Source organism: Lissotriton vulgaris, chromosome 3_1 (assembly GCF_964263255.1).
Source record: "Lissotriton vulgaris chromosome 3_1, aLisVul1.2, whole genome shotgun sequence".
NCBI lineage: Eukaryota > Metazoa > Chordata > Amphibia > Caudata > Salamandridae > Lissotriton > Lissotriton vulgaris.
The window spans coordinates 424,211,585-424,228,771 of NC_141689.1; the positions used below are offsets into that span (position 1 = coordinate 424,211,585).

At 45.6% G+C, this 17,187-nt stretch overlaps 1 protein-coding gene across 4 annotated transcripts in view; it reads left to right on the forward strand.

The window, feature by feature from the left end:
- The first annotated feature begins 9,765 nt into the window (after positions 1-9,765).
- Positions 9,766-17,187, forward strand: part of DDX4 (DEAD-box helicase 4) — a 1,777,277-nt gene continuing 1,769,855 nt past the window's right edge. For all 4 annotated transcript variants that reach the window (XM_086960639.1, XM_086960640.1, XM_086960641.1 and 1 more), the window contains exon 1: positions 9,766-9,877. The gene's annotated coding sequence lies outside the window, so the exon portion shown is untranslated. The remainder of the gene's footprint in view (positions 9,878-17,187) is intronic.

Here is a 17,187-nt window from a genome sequence, read left to right on the forward strand (position 1 = left end):
CCTAGCGGATCGGGCAGGTCGCTGGAAGACACTAGAGATGCTCTGACTTCGGCAACTGACCCGACCCTGCAAGTCGTTATGGTATCAAATCCTCCCTTGGGCAACAAATGGAGACCCTCGTTCATAAACTTGATACTGTGGTGATCGATGTCAATCTGATCTGTACGGACTTGACAAAAACGAATGAGAAAGTCAAGTGGTTGGACATTAAGACCTCCAGTTTGACGAGTGATGTTGCTGATCTGCAGACGGAGGTCTGCAACTTGAGGGCCTCCAATGATCTCTTCGTCCGTCGTCTGGAGGATTTTGAAGGGAGGGCTCGGCGGACCAACGTTCGCATCATCGGAGTCCCGGAGAAATCGGAAGATTCTGCAGCTGACCTCTTCGTCGAAAATTTGGTTATTAACCATCTTGCACCCAAGGGTCTGAGTAAATTCTTCATGGTTGAGCGGGCTCATCAAGTTCCGGGTGGAAAGCCAAAGGTGGGTGCCCCACCGCGGCCTATGATGGCAAGGATTTTCAATTTTCGTGACAGAGACGCTATCCTGCAGGCTTCGCGGATGAGTGGTCCTATGAAGTTCGAGAACACTACTATCAACTTCTACCCGGACTTTACCCAATCTGTTCAAAGGCAGAGACTTGGTTTCCTGGGGGTAAAGAGGAGACTGCGTGACATGGGCCTTAAGTAAGCTATGCTTTTTCCGGCCAAGTTGAGGCTCGAACACGCTGAGCGCACTTATTTTTTTGATCGGCCTGACGCAGTGGCCGACTGGCTTGATACTATACCGAACCATCCTGCGCTGGAGGAACAATCCGGAGGGCAGAAGGCGGACCGATGGAATAGGAATAAACACCTTCTGCCTGGTTCCTGGGGTCCCCAGTAGGCCTCGAAATGTGGTTTGCTAATCCTGCAATGTGAATGATTGTGACTTTCGGTGGGGTTGCGGGGCTATTGGTGGGTCTCTCTCCTCCTTTGACTTACTTTTTGTAGCTTAGTTTGATGTGGGGGCGACAGGCACACTGCAAGTTAGGGTGGCTTTTTAGTCTTACCCAGGGGTGCAGGGTGGGGGGTTTGTAACGGGATGTTGGTGGGGGGGATGGGGGTTTATGTTGGGGTGTGTGTTGTTTTTTTTGCAAGGCAATGTATTGTTAGACCTTCTGCTCGAAGAGCTGGATTCTTGTTGGGGTTGGAACTTTCACTTTCGAATAGGGGTAGCGGGCTGAAACTGATGAGTTGGAATGTGAATGGGTTGGGGGATAGGAATAAACGCGGGGTTGTGCTGCAACTATTGAAACGTCTTTCCCCAGATGTGGTCCTCCTTCAGGAGACCCACTTGATAGGTAATTCTTGTCATGCCATGAATAGGAAGGGGTATCGTCTGGTCGCCCATGCCAGGTTTTCCTCAGGCTCAAGGGGGGTTGGTATTCTGATTAAGGCTTCTCTCCCATTGGAGATTGACACTACAGTCCTTGATGACAGGGGGCGCTATGTCGCTCTAACGGGTAGGTGGGAGGGCCGAACTCTTTCCCTGATTTCTGTCTATGTCCCCCCTGGCTTACAGTCAACTACTTTCACGGATTTGGGACGGGTGGTCCTCGCTCTCCCCGAGGGGTCATTGCTATTGGGTGGTGATTTTAACGCTGTGGCTTCTGGTATGGCTGATCGACATCCTCCTAGAGATCTTAAGGGGGCGCAGAACTGGCTTCATGATTTCATTGATACTCTGGGCTTGGTGGATTGCTGGAGATTGTTGCATCCTGCTCAGCGACAGTACACTTTTCACTCGGGCGCTCACGGTAGTCTTTCTAGAAATGATTATGTTTTGGTCCCGGATGCACAGGTGCTTTCTGTTACTGAGGTTAAGCATCTTGCTCGGGGGATCTCTGATCATTTTCCACTATGACTTTGTATTGAGTCCAGTCCTGGGACGGAGGGTCGGATAGCCCCGATCAACCCCTGGTACCTCCGGAACCCTAAAACTCGTGCGGATCTGGTGAAAAATCTTGACCAATATTTTCTTGAGAATGAGGGCTCGGTTTCGTCTGCGGTGTCCCTCTGGGAGGCTTTCCAGACTGTTCTTAGGGGCCAGGCCCTGTCGTTAATCGCAGGTGTTAAGAAACGGAGAGATGAGGAGGTGGTTAAGATTGAAGTGCAGATAGCGGACCTTGAGCTTGGCCTGGAGCGGGAAGTTACATGTACTAGGACGCACGTTTTGCGACTCAAGCAGTTGGAATATAGGGCGTTAGTTACTGATGCGGCTAAGGCCATGAGTAGAGAACAGCAGTGACGACTATATGACGTAGGAGATAAAGCAGGCAAACTGATAGCGTGGCTGGATAAGAAGGATAGGGCTAGTCGTGTGGTGCCTGTGATCGAGACGGCGAGCGGTGATCGTGTCACTGACCCTGTGGAGATCGTTCAGTGTTTTGCAGATCACTTTCAGTCAGTATATGCTTCTGTGTCGGATAGGTCGGAGGAAGATTCACATCTATTGGTGCGTGATATTGCTCTACCGCGTCTTTCTGATTTAGATAGGGAACAAATGGATGCTCCAATAACCGCAGACGAGGTGGCTCTCGCGATTCGCTCCTTGCGTTCGGGAAAGGCTATGGGTCCTACGGGCCTGCCTATTGAACTTTACAAGTTGCGCCCTGACAAGATAGCACCCTATGTCAGAGATATGTTTTTGGAGTCTCGTGAGTGTGGTTCTCTACCCAGCGATCAAAGTCTTGCGACCATTGTGGTGATCCATAAGGAGGGGAAACCGAGGGATAGGTGCACATCATACAGGGCGATTTCTCTTTTGAACGCCGAACCTAAGATCCTGGCAAAACTGCTGGCTAACCGCTTGATCACCGTTATCGGTGAGTTGATACATCCGGATCAATCCGGTTTCATCCCGCATAGAAATACTGCCCTGAATCTCAGGCGTCTGCACGGCGTTCTCGCGAGAGCTGCGACGTTGCGTGAGCCAGCCGTCTTGGAGTCGTTAGATGCCACGATGGCGTTTGATACTGTGGAATGGCTTTTCTTATGGGCTGCACTGACTAAATTCGGGATTGGACCCACTTTTATTGGCTGGGTGCGGCTTCTCTACGAGGACCCCCTTGCGCAAATTGTCGTGAATGGTCGTGTTTCTACTCAGTTTGGTCTTGGAAGAGGCACTCGTCAGGGCTGTCCCTTGTCTCCGTTATTGTTTGCCTAGCCCTAGAACCCCTCGCTGCTTGGATCCGATGGGAACCCTCGATGAAGGGCATTCAATGGTCCCCTGAATTTGAAGATCGCATCTCGCTTTACGCAGATGATATCTTACTGTATCTGACCTCACCCCGGAAGTCATTGATGGTTTTGTGCGATGTCCTGGCCTCCTTTGGTAGGAACTCTGGTTTGATTATCAATTGGGCGAAATCCTACCTATACGTTCTTTCGGGCGATGTCCCTCTTCTCCCACGTACCTGCCCTATTCAAGTGACTCTGACGGGGTTTAAGTACCTTGGTATCTTTATCTCATTGGATCCGAAGGCTCGTTATGAACAGAACCTTCTCCCACCCCTGGCTAGATTGAAACAGGACGTTGCGGGTTGGCGTAAACTTCAGCTTTCACCGCTAGGTCGTGCGGCCCTATTTAAAATGATGTCTCTGCCTTGTTTTTTGTATGCTCTCCAGAACACTTTTGATATAGTTCCCGCTAGCTATTTTCGTGCTGTCGTAGACCTTCAGAGGAAGTTGATATGGGACGGTAGGCCTAGTATTGCTCTTGCCAAATTGACGCTCCCCTTGTATGACCGGGGAATTGCTCTCCCTGACATCAAAAGTTATTATTGGGCTTCTCAACTGGGGGCCATCAACCATGGTATGTATGGTCCTGATTTGAATCCTGCTTTTGCTATGGATAGATGGCTGTTGCCCGGGGGTAATTACTATAGGGCGCTTTACTCCAAATCAGTGGTCAAGACTCTGTCGGGGCCTACGAAGACGGCGGTGCGTACGTGGCAGGACGCTAATGCTTCCGTTGGGTGGAAAGATCGCTTGACTTTAGCGACCCCGCTCTTTGGTTCGCACAGGCTTGGAAAGTTGTGGAAAACAAAGGGGTTCGATAGATGGGACCTTATTGGCATCAGTAAGGTGGGTGACCTCTGGGTTAAGGGCCAGGTGAAATCGTTTGAGATGCTAAAGACGGAGTTTAATTGAGTGACACAGCGTACTTTCGCTACGTTCAGGTTCGCCATGCCTTAATGTCGGTCTTCCCTTTGGGTGGGGTGATTCCGGAATCGTCCCCTCTTGAAGATAGGCTGTTAGATGGCCATGTACCCGACAGCACTATTTCCCTTATCTACAAGAAATGCTTGTTGAACGTTTGGGTACCTACAGATTATAATGTAGCTCAGACTCAGTGGGCATCCATGGGGGCCATGATCGCCAAGCAAGATATTGCTCAGTTGTGGGGGTCCCAGAGGCCTCCTACAGTAGACGTATGGAAGGAAAACATGGATTGGTGTATGTTCAGGGAAAAGACCATGTACCTAGCCAGGGGCCGTCCCCGGAAGTGGTGTACAGTGTGGGGATCTTGGAATAGTTATCGTGGAAACATATGTTTACCGCCTGCAGATGATGACATTGATGTTCCACCTTCCCCCTGACCCATGCACTTAGACTACTCTATTGTATTTTTGTTACATTTGGCCCCTGTCCCCCACCCTCCCCTTTACTTATGTTGATTGCTGCTTATTGTATTTTTCCTCCCTTAATTGAACTGGCACTTTGTAAAACATGTTTCATGCCTTGCTTGTTTTTATATTTCAATAAAAAGAAACAAAAAAAATGTTTGCAAGTATACTATGGTTTTAAAAACACTTGCTGCCTCCTTCCTGGCTTCCAGCGATTTTTGGCAACAATAAAAATGTCATGATTTGGCAAAAAAAGCGTTTCAACACCCATCAGGGGTAACGAGTGCTATATGAATGCAAATCTTTCTTCCCCTTTTATCCATCCGCTATCCTTCTCACGCTAAGTAACACACTAATATCCACCACTGAATTTACCTCATATTTCACCATATTAATTCACCACTAATCCTTTATAGGCTCCCTGAATAGCATGCGTCAACAAGCGAGTGATAAATAAATACTAACCTTTGTCCTACTCTATCCTTCTGCTATCATTCCAAATCCAAATAACTGACTAACCTATCCACCACTTAAAATGTACTTGCATGTTTCACTATACTAATTCAAAACTAATCCTCTGTGGGTCCCGGAGTAGCGTGCTACCCGCCGAAAAAGCGCTTCGACGCCTCGTCAGGGGTAGTAAGCGCTATATACATGCAATTACAATACAAAGTTTTAAATTCTGACTTTGTATTTCTCCCAGCTATATAATCTTAAAATATAACATCTAATAGTAAAGACGATGTGTGACCAATGGCGGCCGGCACAATAAAGAGGTGCTGGGGGAGGTAGAAACGTGCAGGAGTTAATATATATTAAAAAAAACAACTACCTGAAGCTGCCGGCTGCATCGCACCTCACGCCTCAGTGTTCTGCTGCTTCCTGGTCCCAGCAGACACTGAGACAGCAACAGAGACTCCCCACCCAATCCCCACGCTCCTGTCATTTTATAAGAGCAGTGCGGGATTGGCCTGAGTGGGTTGCTTTGATGCTTCACTTAGGACAGGGAATCTGTGCTGTTCCTCCAACCCGGCTGTTCAATACTGCCCGGTTGAAGAAACCTACGTTTGAGATAACCGGCCTAACACACATGCACACTTTTAAGTGAATAAACCAGTCCTCCTTCCCCCCTTCCATGGCCCCATTCCCGCCCCTCCTTGCACATGCTGACTCAGAGCCGGCAAATGAAAAAGAAAACGATTATAGTATATTGTTTTATTTTTCACCTGCTAGCTCTGAGCCAGTGGGGCGATGCTCCTCTACCATTACGGATGAGCCGCCCCTGTGTGTGTCTCTCACATGAAGAAACCCCCCGTTTTATGTATCCTTCTGTACATTGATTTACACTACACACTTGTATGATTGATTATCAATGAGTAATGTGTGTGTATGATGTAGGTGAGTGGAATAAAGACCTTAATTTAGCTCTAGGCCCTAATCATTCAGTTATTTATTCTGTTTTACCTGTCTCTTACCCAGAAACTGCAAAGCATCATTGTCGTGTAAAGAACATTTTGTATGAGGCTTTTTAAATGTGTGGTTAAAGTGCATGCATAAGTTGCACATGTACCTGGTAAATAATCTACAGCCTGCTTTGAAAAACGGTTAAATGCAGTCTGACTTTTAACTGTTTTTTTCCTCCTGAAGAATGTGCGTTTCTGGGTACCTTCATTCCTTGGATATTTTGCAGGGACTCAGAACAGCAGGGTGTGTTCTAAACTTAGATTTGTACAGGTAGCATGACTGCTAGAGTCACGAAAACAAGAAAGCTGAACCTTGAGGAAGTGTGTGTATTTATGAAGTAGCAGACTGGGTGGGGAAGAATTGAAAAGCACAAAGTGTTTTCTATTGTTACTATTATGTTGGAAATATGGCTGCTTGCCCCAAATAGTATTATAAGAATGGGCTTGAGCTTGTGTAAATTGAGATTGATTTGTGCTTCTCTTATGGTGGGGTCACTCTTACAAGCTGCTATATTTTGTGCATATGCAATAACCGTGCTTGTCCTCCCTTTGTTGCAGCTGTGGTTATGAACGATTTTAGTTACATAAAGGTTTTTTTCCGACATAGGGATAAGGGATGCTGTAAAAGTATTAAATGAATCTATTAGCAAGTGCTATTCAATTCAATTCAATTCAATTAAAAAAATACTTTATTCGGTAGTTCATTTGATAGGAACACCATAAAAGTTCATAAGATACAATTTACAAAATTAATCATGTATTAAAATCACAATTTTAAAATGCTAAAAACAGTTTAAAAGAGAGTTAGTTTAAAAAGACAGCTCAGTTAAAGAATAGCAAGATGTAACATACAATATCTCATTCATCTATGAACCTAATGATTTGTACGCCTTCTTTATGTCGCTCCTGGTCAGGACAATTCATAGGTTGCGACGATGTTGAATACAAAATTTGAGAAAACGTACAATTGCTTTGGCATATTTTTCATTTTCTAAATATTGTAGTGCCAAGAATGCAGGACGGCATTGGCGAAGCCCCCAGAGTTTTAAGATGGGGAGTAACCAGCGTCTACGGGGTTCTACAAAAAATTTACAAAATAAGATAGTGTGTATGGTTGATTGTTTAGATACCAAATCACAGGGACAGCATGACCGTGTTGACACCCAGTCGTTTTGGATTGGGAAGGAAACTAGCAAATGGAACATGTCAAACCTTAAACGAGTTAACAGCATTTTTTCGTATTGGGTTAGACTAAAAGACAAATAAGGTTCCGATACAAAGACAGTCTGCACTAGTATGGCTTGTTGTACAGATTGTTTGTGGATCTCTGTTACTAGACGTAGCTGTCTCAGGTGTGCAAGACATTCTTTTTTTAGATCCGCCTTAGAGATTTCATTTATCCTAGAAGGATAGTCAAAGTATTTCTTATAGCCCAGGTCCTCTAGTGTTGCTTTGACAAAGGCTAGCCATTTGATTTTTTTACACTGGTCAAGGCTCAGAATGTCTTCAATAATGGATCTCATTAAATGGCATTGATCTGTAACCCATATTCGGCGCCACAACATTACTGGCTGTAGTTTTATAATGTCTGTTATGTAGTCTAATCCCAATTCTGTGTGACATGCGTATGTGGAGCTACTCCTTGGAACCGCGAGTAAGTATCTTAAAAAAGAATTCTCAATCTTTTGAATGGCATCCACATTTACAAATTCCCATAATCCCGCCCCATATATTGCCGTAGATATGCATTTTGCGTTATATATTTTTATCATTTCGTGTATTGGTCGTTGGCCCAGCCTTTGTGAAAATGCTTTTAGTGAGACAATTTCCCACAGGAAGGTGAGTTTCCTGGCGTTGACCGCTGGGTTCCACTTGAACTTCTCATCTATTACTACCCCCAGGTATGGGTAGGTTGTTGTTCTATCTAGTGGTTCACCTTTTACAAACAGCCTTCGATGTTTCCTGATCCCCTTCCCGGCCTGCATGGTGTAAGTTTTCTTAACGTTTAGTTTCAGGTTCAGAGTGGCCATGAACGCACAATATCTGTCTAATGCACACTGGAGCTCGTTTGGGGTTCTTGCTAAAATAACGGCATCGTCGGCATATAGTAGTGCAGGTATTTGCCGACGAGCTATTGTAGGTAAATCTTTACTGCCTTGAAGCATAGCTGCCTCCAATCCATTAGTATAGACAGTGAATAAAAAGGGGGCCAGCACACAACCCTGTCTGACCCCCTTTTCCACCCCCAACCCTGTCTGACCCCCTTTTCCACCCTGAAGCTTCCAGTGAGTTCCCCCTTAATCCCAAATCTTACCCTGCCTGTGGTTTCTGTATACATTTCACGGGGGAAATCAACAATCGCTGGGTCAACACCCATTTTCAGGACTATATTCCATAATGCTGAGTGCGCGACACAATCAAACGCCGCTGATAAGTCGACGTAGACCAAGTGCTATTCAAAATGTGAACTCGGTTATGTTGATATTAAAATGTGCCAGCTTTATCTGTCTGTCCTAAATACGGTTTCCCATTAAACTTCTATGGACTTTTGCATGTTTTTTGATGATTTTATTTTAATGTACCTATCACGTTCTGCGTTTTGTTTTTTAACCACCTTTGTTGGCAAATTTCTAAACGTGTGACATTAAGCTTTAAAACTTGCAGTGGGGATGTTGGGTGTGTTATTGTACCGCAGCAGTACTTATTTTTCTTTTTGCTAATAAATCTTTGGACAAGGTTCGCATTTTTGCAAATGTATTGGGTGTCTGTGAACTTGCTTGAGAGAGACAGGAAGAGCATTTGAACGAAATCTTACAGCGAAACGCAGCTGTTTTTTTCACTTTGTTCATGTTTTCTCAAAATTTACGTGGGAGTTCAGTTAGGCTTGCACTGCACTTTCAAGACAACCCATGCAGCCTGCGCTCGAATCCCTAACCCCCTGACTGTAGGAGCACAGCTTCCCTCTGCCCTCCATGGAACGCGTGTCACTGCGCAGCAGCACTTTCTTGAACTATTATTTGCATTATAGCAAATTTGTGATTCCATGAACAGTGAACACAATTACGGGAGGGCGAGGGCACAAGAGAGTCTGCACTGAGGACTGGCGTTGGAAGCTAACAGTTGGGAAGGACGGCCTGCATGCTCGGGGGATTATGTGTGCGTGACTGTTAGGAATTCATGGTTGTGCTGAGAGTTTTTAACAGATTAAAGGGAGGTGGTTAGGGTGGTTAATGTATTAGTGAAGCGGGAAATTTCTTGTAAAGTTTTGGTCATGAAAAAAGAATAAGACTGCCCCAATGAAGCAACCTATTTCGCTATATGGGTGTATCCTTGAATTTGTAAGCGCCATATGCCCCAATTAACAAAAGTTATACATGGCATACTTCTCATAAGATTGTTGGACTTTAGTACCTCAAACGCTCGCACTTGTTAGAGTCCGTAAAATAACTCAACAGGTAACCGAGCAGTGCAAAGAACATGAAGAGGTGGTAGACTTCAACAGACTTTCTTAAAATCGAAACCGGACTCTATTTTTCCTTTTTGGCCTTTCGGGTTCCGTCGATGAAAGAGGGGAGGGGGCTGAACGCGCGCACAACTTCCTCCTAATTGGACTTTTGTGTCATCACGTGCTTCGCTCAGAACGCGGCACGTGCGCACACTTTACTGTGCATCCGGGACCTCTAATCGCCAGTGGAGCTGCAGGTGGGGAGAGGAGCGCGGAAAGCAGGCCGTTGTAGGAGATACTGGTTTGTGCTTACATTTTTGTATAGTTTTATTTTTTGAACGAAGCATAAATAGCCTGATATGGGCGGTGGTGGACGTTGAGAGGGTACATATTTCATAATTGACGTTCGGTGTAAACTGGGCTTGGGCCCGATTCCAAACTTTGCTTTTTCGTGGAAGCGGGTCTTTCAGTGTCGAAAAGTTGAGTGTAGATGGGTGGTTGGATAGATGTTGATTGCCTGTAATGACGGCGGGTTTGCTTGGTCTCTTTGGTGGGTGTACGGGGCAGTAGTTTTCGAAGGAGGAGACGGCGGGTATTGAAGATAAGGAGATCCCTACTACCAAGGGTGTGGTCGTTTCCCTATGTCGGGTGGCTGTGATTTGCCGTTAAGTGTTACTTAAATAGGTAGGTTATGTAGGTAACAGGCAGAACGAGCTCCATTAAGAAACACATCGTTGATGTGTTATTCTCCGCTCGCTCTCCCTACATAAACCGTACTCCATATTTCACAGTTCTCTGTAGGAAAAAAAGAGCATTGAGTTTATTACAAACATGCATATGTCCGACTATTGAAAAACATTTCTTAATTTTAACGCCACAAATGATGCCGAGAAGTATTTTTAATTTCAATTGTTAGATTTGTGAACAGGTGGTGGAATTTGGTTGACTTTCGTTACACAAAATCACTTTCCTGCATTTACTTGGAAAGGTTTCCAAACTTGCCAGTAAAAAGCTACTCGATTGAGACCGGGCCAGTCAGTTGTCATACCGAAGGACTGCGATTTTGTATGGATCACATTATATAAATGAATGCGTACTTTTCTTAAATATTAACGGCGAGTATGTAAATGCTGTGGGCCTTTACTACATACAAACAAAAACAGACGTGTCGTAAGATACTTTTAATGTCTCCAACATATTTTACTTAGAGTGGGCAAACCAGTTCAAAGAGATTTTGTACACGACACAGAATCATTTCAGGGATGTATATCTATGCGTGCACCATGGTTTTTGTGTTCATTGTTATACATCTTTACTTAAAACTTGACCTCCGTACAAAGTCCATATAATTACTTTCTTGAATAACGTGATCTTGACTAAGATAGACTAGCTGCCCCAACTTTGCCCTTTTTGTGTCACGGTTTAATGGAAATGAGTATACGATGAAATCCTGATACATAGAAGCAGTAAACATGTTTGCCGACTAGGACAAACCAATTGGTCTTAAGTACATATTTGTGGTACAGTACTCTTCTGCAAAGGGTGGCTTTAATTTGTCTAGAAAGCTGGTGTTAACTTTCCCTTTTGTAAATCTTTATAAATCGAGAGCTTTATAGTTAGTCCTGAATGCAGGTTAGTATCCTTTAAATCCTAAACAGCTGATTGCCTGAGACCTGGTAGACTCTACCTTGTCCCAAACCGTTGCCGTTTTTTTTAAAGACTTTAATTGTCTGGATTTACTTAGGGAGATCATGTAGCCTGCCAGTCCTCTATACTAACTGTAGTTCTTTGCCAGTTAAGAGCCACCCGTTTTATTAGTGTACGGGCTTAGGTCATTCATTTGCAGTTCTGGAATTTTAGTGCGTTTATGTACCGGGTTCATAAGTGAAACTATCGATTGACTCTACAGCAGTTGGCACTACTTAGCTCAGAGTCTGACCCTGTTTCCCCTGGAAGGCCTCAGTTAATACTTTAAAGAATTACTAGCTTGGGCTCTTCGATCGCAGCCAGCTAATAAGCCTACTGGTACTGCTGTGATCTGCTGCTCTCCCTGTCAGACTCCTTCCTTCATACAAATCGGTCAACCTGCACCAAATATCCCAAAGATGACCTAAGACACTAATCTGTCACTTGCTAGCCTGGAGATTACATATACTCACGTGACCTGATGAAATGAGGCTCCCAGTGATTCAGCGGTCAACCTGCACCAAATATCCCAAAGATGACCTAAGACACTAATCTGTCACTTGCTAGCCTGGAGATTCCATATACTCGCGTGACCTGATGAAAAGAGGCTCCCAGTGATTCAGCGGGCTACCAACCTATGAAAACCTAACACCATATATGAATCTGGTCCCATATACACACTCACTCAAATAGGCTAGTTAACACCGCTGGGGGTGGGGTCAATTTTTTTAAAGCTTAAAATAAATCCGTTTAACATTTCTCTAATCTTTTCACTGATCCTAAGCTTTACTTTAGTCAATGGACCTATTTAGTTGTAATAGTAATTGGTGATATGACATAGGTTCATTTACCTCTTATCTATTAAATATCACAGACTCGCAACATTTTTAAATGTTTATCTGGTTATATAATATGAGAAGAACAAATTACAGTGGTAACTCAGTCTTATCCGAGGAAGTAAGATAATTATATCCAATTTAGTATTCTATTTAAATGAGATTTTCACAACTAGAAGTACCTCAGGAAAAGCGGATAGAGGCACATTTACACAATACACCGCTATATTTACCCAGGATGGTGGGAAATCAAACCCCTCTGGCCAAGAGTTTAATGTGTCCCTTGGAAAGATCAGGTGACAAGGACTTAAGGATAGGTGACCTCTTCTGGATTCGACGCCTGCGTGTCGCACCTCTCTCGTGCTAACTTCCTCCGCCATCATCTTCTAATTCTATTACCTCCTTGATTCTTCTGCGATCTTCTTCTAATTCTATTAGCTTTAAAATTCTAAGTCTGCTTCTTCAGATATTCGATCAGCATTAGGACAGCATCCCGGTCTCTCGGCGTTGTCTTGCTGCAACTGCACACTGTTCTAACTACCTCAATTATACTCTTCTAATGACCTGTACCTCCCCTAAATGTTTCAACTTTATTATGCTCCTATTTCTGATTGGACAGGCTGAGGGAGTGATCCTCACACCATGCTAAGTTTTATGACATTTTCTTTAGTTATTTGTTTTATGTTCCCCTCCCATTAATTTGTTCTCTCAAGCTTTATTTTCCACCCGTTTTCTCAATTTGATCAACAACAATGTATACATTTTTACAGTTGTCCATTGAGTCTTGAGGATGTCCAGCTGGTTCCCAGGACATGTACCGAGAATGGCCTTGGACGAGATTTAAGACTTGAAATCACTGTTTCTGACTAATCATCTTTGTGCATGCATGAGGAACCATGTGTGGTGCAGACTTTAGCATCGTTCAGAGGCCCAAATCCGAACTAATAGAGCGGTCAAAAGAAAAAATGACTTTCAAAATAAAATGATTGTACTGTATACCACCCATCTCTGTTCTGATCCCATTTATTTATAAAGACTCTCCATGCATTAGCATTTAGTATATAACTCATTTTATTTTCAGCAAAGCAGATGCTTAGCATGTTAGTTTCCAAGCATCCATTTTAGATGCATTTGCGCAGAAGCAGAAATTTCCCTCCAAGTGTAAAGACGTCATTCTGCGTAGTTGCAGCTGACGCATGAGCCATACAGTTTCCCGCGTTAGCAGCCATTAAGTCTCACTCTGGTTACTCGTTAGTAAAACACATACGCAAGCTTCATCTAACTAAAAATGTATGAAATGTGGTGCATATTAGTATCACAATACATTATTAATGCTACGTTACGGGTTTATATGAGAGGATTGCGTCCATGCAAGACTTTTAGACGAGTCCTTGTTCCATCACCAGTCAACTAGAGGAACTTGATTAAAGGCAAACTGTAGGTGATGCAAATTAGTAATGGTCTATAAGTAGTGAGCAGGTTGACTAGTGACCTAGTAAACAATGGATTAACCACATCCATGCTGCTGACGAGCTCAGCTCGTCATGGAGTACACTGGAGCTGCACTCACGGCCGTTGGAACGTTCGCACGCGGGGCTAATTTCCCTGCTGTGCTGAACGTTCCAAAAACGGGTGCGGCCGTAACGAGCTCAGCTCCACTTCATGACGAGCTGAGCTCGTCACCAGCATGGGGGCGCTGCGCGCGGCCCCCCTCCCCCGCACAGGTGAAAAACCCCTGCAGCGAAGGGGTTAATGAAGCTTCCATTACCCACACACCCTTTTCCTGTTGTCTCTTTCCTGTTGTCACTATTACCCCATATCTCTCTTTAAATAGATTTTCTCTAGTAATAACAGAAGGAAAAGTTATACTTAAGGCATTCTCTCACTCTCCTTTTAATTATTGATTTTCCATGAAGGCTCAGGAAGAATAAAAAACAGATTTGTTAGACTTTCACAGGCAATAGCATAACTGTCATTTTCAGTTGTTTCAGCCATTCAGAGCAGGATACAGTATGTCCTACGTAAACAAATGATGGACGGAATTCTAAATAAATCATACATTCACTGCTAGTCGAGAGATCTGGGTTAAATCCAGTCTCTTGCTCACTGTGCCACCCCAGTTTAGACACAGCCATATGCAAATCAGTGTCGACCCTGTTTCTCATGGGAACAGTCCAAGCCAGGTCCTCCCTGTACTGGAAACCAGCATCCTGGGATCTGTTTCTGGGTATTATCCCCCCATCAGCCAGGTTAGCTTGAATCCTGTGGCACAGTGAGCAAGGGACCAACGTCTGGGCATACCCATCCCACTTAGGGAGATAAGTACAACACATACAAATGATGGGGTAGACTGCTGAATAAATCATACATTCACCCCCCTGTCGAGATATGGGTTAAATCCATTATTGGTTTGCTCACCGTGCCACCCCTGTTTAGACCTCTGCCATATGCAAATCAGTCTCGCCCCTTTTCCTCATGGGAGCAGTCCAGCCCGAACTACCAAGGCAGGTTCTCCCTGGACTGGAAACGAGCATCCTGGGACCGGTATCTGGGTATTACCATTCCGTCCATCATTTGTTTGCTTAACACAGGATACAGCATGAAAGTGTTTAAAATGTGCCACCGATAGTGTAGGAGAGTAGGGTCTGCAATCCTATGATCACCCAGATTTTTTGCTTTTGTTTCACTGGTTTACGACTTTCTCTGGCTGTGTGCCTGCCAATCAGACCCACAGCCTGGCTGTTCTCTCTCTAAATTACAACATGTACCCTAGGTGCATTTACCAATTGGTACTGGGCCACCTTATCAGACCCTGTAACTCAGGGCATAGGTGTACCCAGGGCCTACCAGGGGCTGAAGCATGTATTATGCCACCCCTGGCTGGCCTCCTAAATTTGACACAACTGGCTGCATGACAGCTGGGGCAAAGTCGTGTAATCACCCTTTGCTGTAGATATAGTATACCTATATCTAACCCTAAAAATGGACACACAGATTCCTATCAGTCACACCTATGGCAGGCCTTGACAATCCTGAAGGCAGAGTGCTTGGAATCGTGTGAGATGGTGCTCTGGCATGAGCTGAGCCTGTCTGCAGCTTGCGGAACCAAGTCCTAATAGCTGTTCCATGATATCGCATACCATATACTCTTAAGTGCATTATAATCCTCGCGGTTATATGCTATCTTTGGTATTGCTTTATCAAAACATGTCGAGTAAGGTGTCATACGAATTGGAATACTAACCCCTCGCCAATTCTGGCGACGGGGTTAGCATTCCACCCTTCTAGAGGGACACGACATGTATGTAACTGTGAACCCCGGTTAAAGTTAACTGAAGCCTCAGCTCCACAAAATGGATGCTGCCACCACAGACACGAGTCTGACCTCCTGCTGCTGGGAGTCCTTCCAGCGAGGAGAGCTTGGACAAAGGGTTTCCTGTCCGGGGCGGTGCTAGCACCAACCCAGACAGGGTTTTGTGTATCCTGGGTAGGCAGGGCTTTACAGGAAGGTGACTGCTGAGTGGCACCCTGGTGCTCACTACGCATATGCCGGCCAGAACCAGTTCCAGGGGCACACCAGCCCCTGGCCTGGGGAAAGTCCGGCATGGGAGAGGGGTGTAACCACCCCCTCCTAGTCCCATCCATAGGCAGGACCTAGTCACCGGGTCAGCCCCTTTTCTTAGTATAAAGATAGGAGCGGGCCCCCTGTTCAAATTAGATCATCTTTGGAATCAAGACACGACTTTCTGCGAAAGGACTTCAAGATTTCTTCTTCAAGATTCTCCCTTGTGACTAAGGAGTAGTCACCCTGCATCCGCAGGCACCATCTTAAGAACACTGCGGTCTGCTGCAAGTCCTTCCTCCGGAATCCGACTGCCCAGCTCGACGAGAACCGGCTTCCCTGGCACCTCTGACCTCTACTCACCTCTACAGCAAAGCTGAGAACCGTGAGTGCGACGAGACCTCTAGGGACCGGCCATCTTCAAGACTGCACGACTTCTTTACAGCACGCCCGCCGAGTGACCCTCCGGTGAGTGCTTTGGGGTCCGAGAAGCCCCGACCCTGAGCAGCTCCAGCACCGAAGTACAGCCTCCCAGCATCTCCACGTTCTGCGTGGGGCCCTTCTGCTTTTTGCTGCTCACCGCGTTGTTTGGCTACTAGCCCGCTGGCTTGTGGCCTTCTCAACGACGCCAGACGACATCACTGCCGCTGGTCTGGTTGCTCCAGACTGGCCCTTGCTCCCTTCCAAAAGAGGAGCACCCCAGACCCTCCTGGTCCACTCAAGACGCCATTTTAGGTCCACCGCGTGGGCTTGAATTAGCCAAGGCTTTGTTGCCCAATCCTGGGTCCAGCGACGCCGACAGCTTCATCCATCGTGGGACAGCTCGCTCTTCCATCCTGGTCGCCGACAACGCCTCCTGGTCCGTGAGATCTGCAGAGCCCAGCGTCGCCCACTCACCTAGTCGAGGTGACTACCATCCGGTGCCCTCCTGGTGCCACCTGACTACTGGCTAGTAGTCACGAACTTGGTCCCCTCTGCTCTCAGGTATCGTCCATCTTCAAGATCCAGGCTTGGATCACTTCGAACTCTCTTCACTGGTTGCCTGCCAGCATCTTTCTTCCAGGCTCCTGGTCCGTCTACGAGGATTCCCGGCGTCTTTTGAGACCTATGCAGCTGCAGCCCCTGGGCTAGGTAACTTCGGCATTTCGGTGCCCCAGCATAGCCTCACTATCCAAGGGTCAGAATCCACTTTCGTTTTCTTCCTACCAGGTCGGGTTCGCCCGAGAACACTAACTTTGCATTTACTAGGTACCATAGACTTTGTCCCGCATCACGCGTGAGAGTGCACACTCTGCACCCGAGTCCCCTGGGCCTCCTAGAAGTAATCTAACGATTCTATAGTCAAGTCCTAGCGATTCCAAAGCCTATTAGTACTGTACTTACCTGCTAGTAATTTCGCATTCCACTTTCAGAGTATATAGTTTTCCGTGCCCCTCGGGCATTTGTATATACTGTGCTAACTTAAGAGTTTTGTTTTGTGCTTAGTACCCTGTCCTCATAAAGAGTACAGGGTTGTTGTGATTCTAA